Source organism: Cryptomeria japonica, chromosome 7 (genome assembly GCF_030272615.1).
Source record: "Cryptomeria japonica chromosome 7, Sugi_1.0, whole genome shotgun sequence".
Taxonomy (NCBI): domain Eukaryota; kingdom Viridiplantae; phylum Streptophyta; class Pinopsida; order Cupressales; family Cupressaceae; genus Cryptomeria; species Cryptomeria japonica.
In genome coordinates this window covers 743,929-752,613 of record NC_081411.1, presented here as the reverse complement: position 1 = coordinate 752,613, position 8,685 = coordinate 743,929, and positions in this window count along the sequence as shown.

The following is an 8,685-nucleotide window of genomic DNA, read 5'->3' as shown; positions in this document are numbered from 1 at the left end:
GCTAAACTTTTCTCTTCCGAAGACATTAAATAAGGAATAAAGAAGTTGGTAATGGGTAAAGCTCAAGATAGACGGTTTACAAGCAAAACACTTAAAATGGGATTTGGAGGCTCTCACGCCTCATATTAAAAAAAATATTCAATGAGGTCCTTTAGTATGGGTTTCTGGCAAACTGGATGACTAGTGTTGTTATCTCCTTGCTCAAAAGTGGTGACATCAACAACCTTTAAACTATCACACTATAATGATCAATCCTCTTTTTGACAAATTGTTTGGGAGCATGATAGAAAAATGGATCAATCTTTGGGCTGAAAGGGAGGGAACGTGGGCAAAAGGGCAAGCAGGCTTCAGGCCAAAACATTCTACTATTAATCATTGCATGACACTTAGACACTTGATTGAGAAGGTTTGGGATAAATAGGGAGAGGAGGTATTTTGTTGCTTTATTGACTTCAAGAAGCTTTTGATTCAGTACCTAGGAGCAAATTGTGGAGTAGGATTGAAGAACTGGAAATTCCAAAACAATATAGAGATGTTGTTCATAGGCTGTATGAACAAGTTTGGGCCAAAATTTGAACCAAACAAGGATTTTCAGAATGTTTTGGAAGTGATATTGGGGTCAAGCAGGGATGTCCATTATCCCCTACTTTATTTGGGATACACATTGACAAATTAGAGGAGTGGATTGATAAGTTTGGTGGTGGAGGGGTTTACTTGACTAATTATGTTATAAAGCTGCTTTTATATGTTGACGATCTTATTTTAATGGCAAAAACAACACAAGATTTGAAGGAACACTTAAAAAGACTAGAGCTCTTTTGTCATCACGTGGGGTGTAGGTGAACACTACCAAAACCAAGGTCACGATCTTTACCTTGAAGAGAAAGAAGGTTCATAGGGAATTTCTTTTTGAAGGCAACCCCTTATAGGTGGTAAATGAATATGAGTATCTTGGCCTTAATTTCCACAACAAACTCAGCTGGGAAACGTGTAGAGCAAAAAGGATACAAGGGGGATGGAAATCTTTATGCTCATTGCAAAATAGATGCAGAAGAGCCGAGCTATGGGATTGGAAGACAAAGAAAACTCTTTTTGGGCTTCAGTTGTCCCAGTGGTACTATATGGATGTGAAGTTTGGGGTAGCAACACCTCAACAAAAAAATGGAGACAAATAGAGAGATTGCAAAAATATTTAATTACACAGCCTCAAGATTAAATCTATGGTTCCATACAAGATTGTCCTAGCGGAGGTCGGGGCTTTCCTCGTTGAGGTGTTAGCTATGTTTTGGTTGTTAAGCTATCTAAGAAGACTAGATGACATGCAGACCCATCGTTAGCCAAAAATGACAGCTAGTGAAAAATTAGATAGAAGAAAGAGCATGTGGATGAAACAAAATGTTGAATGGATGAGCAAGTGGGGTATTAGAACAAGTCAATGCCCAAATAACAACGGGGAAATAAAAAAGTACATACAAGGAAAGTTCAAAGAAAGCATGTGGAAAGGGCCACTTGGAAGGAAAAATGAATACTATGTCAAACATTTTAACTCTACATATGACCACACACAAAAGACCTACATAGGAATGAAAATAAAATGAAATGCAAAAATGCTAATTGCTTAGATAAGAACAAGTTCGCACCAACTTAGATGTGAGACTAAAAGATGAATGATACCTAAAGAGGAGTGAGTAGATAGAAGGTTGAGACAAAATGACATTACATCATGGAATGTTCAGTTTACAAGGACATCCAAATCAATTATATTGAGACATTAAAAGGGAATAGCTTGGGTCACTTCTTCGAATAAGAGAAGATAATAAGGGTTGCAAATTTTTGGTTAAGTTAAACAGTAGAAGATCCAAGATGCATAAAGAAAAGGAAATATAGGTGTTGGGTTTTGGATATACAAGTTTCATCGCTATCTATGGGTCCTATAGGCTGCGTAGCCTCGTGGACGTGATTAAAAACATTTATTCATTCATTCTCTCTCTATTGCAAATATAACATGAGCCCATTGGTAATGGAGCCTGGTTGTCTTATTTCTTTAGAGGCTTTGTTTCAATCATGTTCAGAGCATTATAAGTGGATGCATAATTGATTTGAAACTATCACATATCCCTTGCAATATTTGCACACCAAGATGCAATTGCTAGTCTTTCTTTCCAAGATGCAATTGCTAGTCTTTCTTTCCAAATACTCTATCCTTGTGAACTTCGATATAAAAAAAAGAAGTTGAATTTTTTAATTAGATCCCTCGATCAGAACATAGCCTTACGAATTCGGGAAAAGCAAAGTTGCTTTAAAACCACACGTAAGTCTACCGTTCATGAAAGAAGAGCAAGCTACCGAGAGAGACATTGCCCGTGTACGGGAGAAAAAGCCAGAGACACAGCGTGAGTCAGAGAGGTATGCGTATTTCAGATTTCTGTTCGATATAATTTGAGTAAGGAAAATCATTATTAGTTCCTGCTAGGGAACTATTGCAGAGGCAGTAACATTTAAACAGTGATCAATCTATTTCTGTTTGGTCAATCAAACTGTATAGATTTCCCGTAAAAAAATTTTTTTTTAAATGTAATAGGGTTTGAAATAAAGCAACTACCATGTTCATCATTCCTAATGCAAGAGAAATGAATGTGGGGCAATGTAAGTAGAATATAAACCAATTCATTCAGTGATGGCATCCATTGCTTGCATCTTAGTCTTTATAAATTTTAATCGTGTAGGAGGATTGCATGGGTCAATAGTTTTCCGACTAAGAAAAACCATCTCGTACTCATTGTCAGTGTAACCGTTTGTCTTGGAGTAGTCTAAGATATGCTAGGTTGAGGCAAATAACGAACAATGTTTTTGGATCTTATAGAGAGATCTTATCAATAGGATTGGCATAGGGAAATTTAATTTAAAGGATCCCATATATCTCTGTCAATGTGTTTACAAGATCTTTCGTAACCCTTGCCCCATCATGCCGTTTCATTTCGTAATATCCAGCGTTCTTTTTCATTCTGTTTAATCGAAAGTTGTTTGCCCTTGAAATATCATTTTCCAAGTTCTTGGACAGGATGTCATGATAGAACTCTTTTCCCTCTGATTTAGAAGACCTATTTGAATCTAAAACAATGAAGTTAATGGCCAAAGAATTCTAAGTTTTATAAAAGTCGTGCACCAAAAATTTGCATAGACACATCTGATGTTTGGAATGCAGTTAATGCAGTCTCTTCTGGGTCACAAAAATTTCACATGATACTTTGGGTCATGCTTGAGTCGAGTTATACACAACTTGTGAAGGGAAATAACTTTCTGGTGTAACTCATGATCATGTAAGAAACACCACCTATTTCATCGTGCATTTTGATCTGTGATAAACAACTGGTGATTTAGAGAACATCATAGACCGTTTTATAGTTTGCTAAGATGTTTGGTTCAAGAAGTTGTCTCGGGGTCATTTTTCAAAAGTGGAAGTACAGAAAATAGTTTGAAGGTTGATCCGAGATAGCTTAGAAATGATAACAAATAATGAGATTATATATGAGATTCACGACTTGAAGCAACTTTGCAGATAGATAGGCTGCCCGAATATTAAATGGCTAGGAAGGTGTAGCAAACAAGTTGCAGGACATTCCAGCCGAGGACTTTTACTAGTATCCCGATGAGGAGTTGAAGGTGATCTTTCCAACACCATTTAAAGTAGTTTCCCAGATGACATTAAATTTAGAAACAAAAGACAAGATAGAGTCTTGGACAAGGTCTGCGAGATGACAATGACAAGAAGGTCTCACCTGTTGCTTCATTGCAAACGTACGATATGTGTTATGAATTGAGATAAACTATACTGAAAAAAGGCAAGGATAGTCGGTTCAACCAATGCTCAACAGAAACCTATAGAGATAAGAAGTGCTCGGAACAAAGTTTTGTCAAATTTATAAACTAATAGGGTTCCGTTCGACAAATTTCTTGAAATAAGTCCACTCAATGTTTTAAAAGGAAATGAATCCAAACAATTTTCTTGTGTAATGTCCCTCTTGGGGATATTCCTGATTTTTGCCCTAAAGCAATAATTCTAACTTAAGACGAGAATTGCATTATATTCATAAATATAACTTTATTGAAAATGATGAACTTCAATAATGATATTCAATTTACATGGTATCAAAGCCAGGTCCAGGCTAGGAGCCCCAAGCACACGAGAGGTGTGGCTTAAGGGGGGTTGTTGGTGTTGGAAATAAGCCACACTCGGACTGACGATGGACTGGTCCAAGAGGGGCCAATAGCTCAGTGGCAGAGCACTCCAGCAGCGTATGGAAGGTCCTAGGTTCGAGTCCTAGCTGGTCCATCTCTCAACAGAACTTATCCAAAACAATTTTCCTTCAACTTTTTTGCCAAAGATCAATGATACTCAGATCAATAAATCATAGCACAATACCCAATTCATCAAATAGTAAATTCCCCATAAATACCTTGCAAATCTGCTGAGTTAAAGGATACTGTCCCTAACTTAACAGTGACGAAACCAATGACCCCGTTCCTAGCTTGTCAAATGTAGGAAAGATCCTATCCTTGCAAACCTGAGCCCACCTTGTGGGCTTGGACCCTGTCTGGTTTGCAAGTACTAACTAGAATTCAAAGCCGATATCTTAGTATTTGCTAGATTATTGTTGATTGCTTGATTTATCTATATTGACATTTCTTGAAGGATTGATAAGTGGATGCTTAGATGTGGCTTGAATGAATGATTGATGTAATATATACCCCTGATTTTTTTTGAGAATGTTAGCAAGTTTGAATGTCAACACGAATAGTTTGCTGATTGATATGTTTCAGATTTAATTTACCATTAAAGAGAATTCATTGAACACATTGCATTGGAAAGATTGAATAAACCAATATGCATTAAATAACAAGTTTGCCATAAACTCTTTAGAGCACAATAGATATGATGAAGGTTTCAGTCTACAATATCTGAAAAATACTCTCTTAGAATTTGTTCCTTGCTTCAACAAGAGTACAATTAGTCTTCTACCAGCTAGTCTTTGAGTTTCATAAACTGAAAGGTATCCTCCACAACCCTTCTGAAAACCCAAATGAAGTCTGCTACTACAGGTAAAGGTCTGAAATCATTAACAACAGTTTTTGTCAAAGCTTCATATGACTGTCCCCTACACACAGGGGTCTGAAAATTCCTTCAAATTGCCTCCAAAAGACACCAAATTACTCCCTTAATAGCTGCATCAATGAAACATCACGTATAAATCTGTAATAGGTGTAAGAACCTTGTCATGTCCCCTCTTTAGCTCTATCTAGCAGAGACATGTGAGTTAGCTTATTATAGGGTCTTGTAGGCTGACAGTGGTGGATAGAGAATTAGTGAGGATATTCAGTGTTTGGGATTTTGTGTTCTGGCAGTAGTAGACTAGTTTGGAGCAATTCCTTAATTTTAGGAGGCAGTTCCTACATTTGTGGAGGCTATTCCTACTATTTAGGAGGTTATGACAGTATCCAGGGTTGGGTTTCCATGAGACTATTCCTTGGTTTCAGTTTCAGAAGATTTGGGTATGTTTCCAAGTTTCTAGGAGCATCCCTAGATTTTAGGGATAAGATTGCCAGTGGATCCATGATTTCCGACTTCAATCACAGACAGGTGGCAGGTTCCGTTTCAGGCTTTTGGAGTCATTTGAGCCTTCTGCAGCTATTTGGGTTATATTTTTAATATATTTAAATATTTCCTAAGTTAGCGTTTAATTAATTAAATAAGGCTATGTTTATAGCCATTTTGGAGCAATAAGGGGTTTTTGGTTTCATCTGGATGCATATGCCCATGTGTTATAGCTCATTGGAAAGGTCTTGAACTTTTCTAAATATTTCCCATTTGTCAGGGACCCCTTTGATGAACGAAATTCTTTTATATTTAAAAAGTGGTGTTTTCTCTATACTTGGCGACTAAAAATGAGAAATAAGACTTTATAAGCCTAAGCGCACTTTTCATACACTTTTAGGGTTCGAGCTAGAGGGGAGGAGTTATAAGGAGATGCTAACCTAATTATCATCCATCTTTACACATCTTCATCTTTGATTTGGAGAATTTTCTCTAGAGAGCGATTTAGCATCTGGGACGAAAACCCCAGGGTCTTGCCTGTCTGGGACGTAGCCCCCAGCACAGTGGTTATTTGGTTCTTGCTTTCAGTTTTCAGTGCCTTAGAGTTGGTACGACATCTTTTCTGGAGGATTCAGTGGACAGAGTTAGGGTTCAGCGTGGAGATTGGGGTTTCCAGCTTGGCGTCACCTAACAGCCGTACGGCCGTACTTTGCAGCCATTTCTCTTCCCACGTGGAGCTATGTAAGAGATTTGGATATTTGTTGCAGCCTCCTTCTTGATTACAGTATTCACTCTTCATCCAAGTTGGACTCATTGCTTATTGTAATCTTCCTGGAATTGTTTGGAATCACTATCTAGATAATTATTTGATTTTAGTTAATCAGAAATCTGCTTGGTACGATTCTGATTTGGCTGTGTATGAACATTTATTTCCAGTACTCTTTTCATGTACTTGTTCTTCAATTATTACTAGCTGAAAAACTATCAAAACATAAAAAGAACTCAACCTTCTGCAACTTCTGTCTATTTCTGGAAGATTATAGTAATAAACAAGAAATTCAATTAAAATAATTTAAAAAACTACACCAGATCAGTGAACGTATCCATCAGGGATCTTTCAGTGGTATCAGAGCTATTTGCCTGCCAGCCTGTGGGGCTAAGTTTTGTTTTTCTTCTATGCATCCAAGAAGAAGTGACTTATACAGATACTATACCTGCAGAAGAGCTTAGTACGAGCATGAGAGTGGGAGAGAACAGGAACCTATCATGGCAGATGAACAGGTGGGTGCCGGAGTAAATCAGGCTGAGGAAGATAGACAAGAGAGAGAGATGATGAGGACTTTCATCACTACCTAGCCCAGGATTGTTCAGACCTTAAACAAGATACAGGTTACCCTGGAGTGGTTGGAAGTGGACAGACACAAAGGCAGACGAAGTAGATCAGTATCTGTGGCTGGAAGCCAACATACTCAAGGATCTCATACATCAACTGGGAGCTCTCATCATTCCCCTAGGCCTGAGAGACATCATACACTAGTTAGGGATAGACCATTACTTCCTTGGTTTATACCAGGTGAGCAACCGATACAGGTAGAGCCACCAGAGGTAGATTTTCAGGATTCAGTCAGGGCGGCTACAACTGAGTGGAGAGCCCTACCCCCAGAGGTTAGGGATGTTTTTCCTTTTCCACAATACTGTGCACAGCGTAGAGATACCGCCAGGTTCAAAGGAGACCAGGGCTATAGGCCTCAGCAGCAGAACTATGACCTCAGTAGAGCTACTGGGAAGATCACATTGGCTACATATGATGGGACTAGTGGTACGAGTGCACAAGCATGGGTGCACAAGCTGGATATATATCTATCACTGAGACCCATGCCTTAGAGTGATGCTATTCAGTTTGTTGTCTTACATTTAGATGGGGTTGCCTATGACTGGTGGCACCACAGATTGGTCACCCAGGACCACGCCATGGTCCACTCCTATGGAGAGTTCACTAAGCGCCTCATTTCTAGGTTTGACCGTAAGGACACAGAGCTCTATTACAGGGAGTTAGCACATCTAAGACAGATTGGGCTGCAGAGGCATATATTAATGAGTTCCAGTGTATGGCAGTTATGGTACTTGATATGCCCCAGAGGCACAGTGTGATGCTATTCATTGAGGGACTACAGGACAGGCTTAAGGGATGGGTACGTGCTTTCAAGCCAGTCACTCTTAAGGATGCCATAGATGTGACATTGAGACTAGACACCACTCCTACTTCTTATCAGACAGATAAGAAGTCGTTCAGGGATTCACGACCTCCTCAGAAGGCCAATACCTCTCAGTTTACAGATGGACAGACAGCTAGACCTCCCAGGATGGACCAGGAGACACAAAATGATCTGAGAAGGAGGAAACTATGCTTCTCATGCAAAGAGCCTTAGGAGCCCGGGCACCATTGTATGGGCAAGGGCAAGGTTCATTTGATTGAGGTGACATTTGAGTTGGGAGATGAGGAGGTACCTGACACTGATACTGAGGATTGTACAAAAGAGGTTGAACAAGAGCAACCACAGTTGGAGATAGACACCCCTGAGCCGTTGGCATCAACCAAAGTGACTATTGCTACCCTCTCCAGTTATCCCAGGTTTCACGCCTTTCGATTGAAAGGTACACTTAGGGGTCAGCGGGTTATGAGTTTGGTAGACACAGGCGCCACGTACAATTTTATTGATCATAAGTTAGTTGATAGGCATGGGTTACAATTTGAGGAGTTTGGGGGGTTTGGAGTTAAGGTTGCAGATGGTGCAGTTTTGGGTTGTACTAAACGGATTCCACAACTTAGTATTCAGATGGGGCATTATACTCTGACAGATGACATTTATGTGCTTCCGTTGGAAGATTATGATGTGGTTTTGGGCATGCAGTGGTTACAGGGTATTGGGTGATACATTATTGATCACCATCGTATGCAGTTAGAGTTCCTTTCTGGAGGGAAGAAGACTATCTTGAGGGTAGCTTCAGACGGTGGGCCTAAAGAGGTGTCTTCTCGCAGGATGGAGACTATTATTAGACATAATGATGTGATTTGGGCTACACATTGTTTT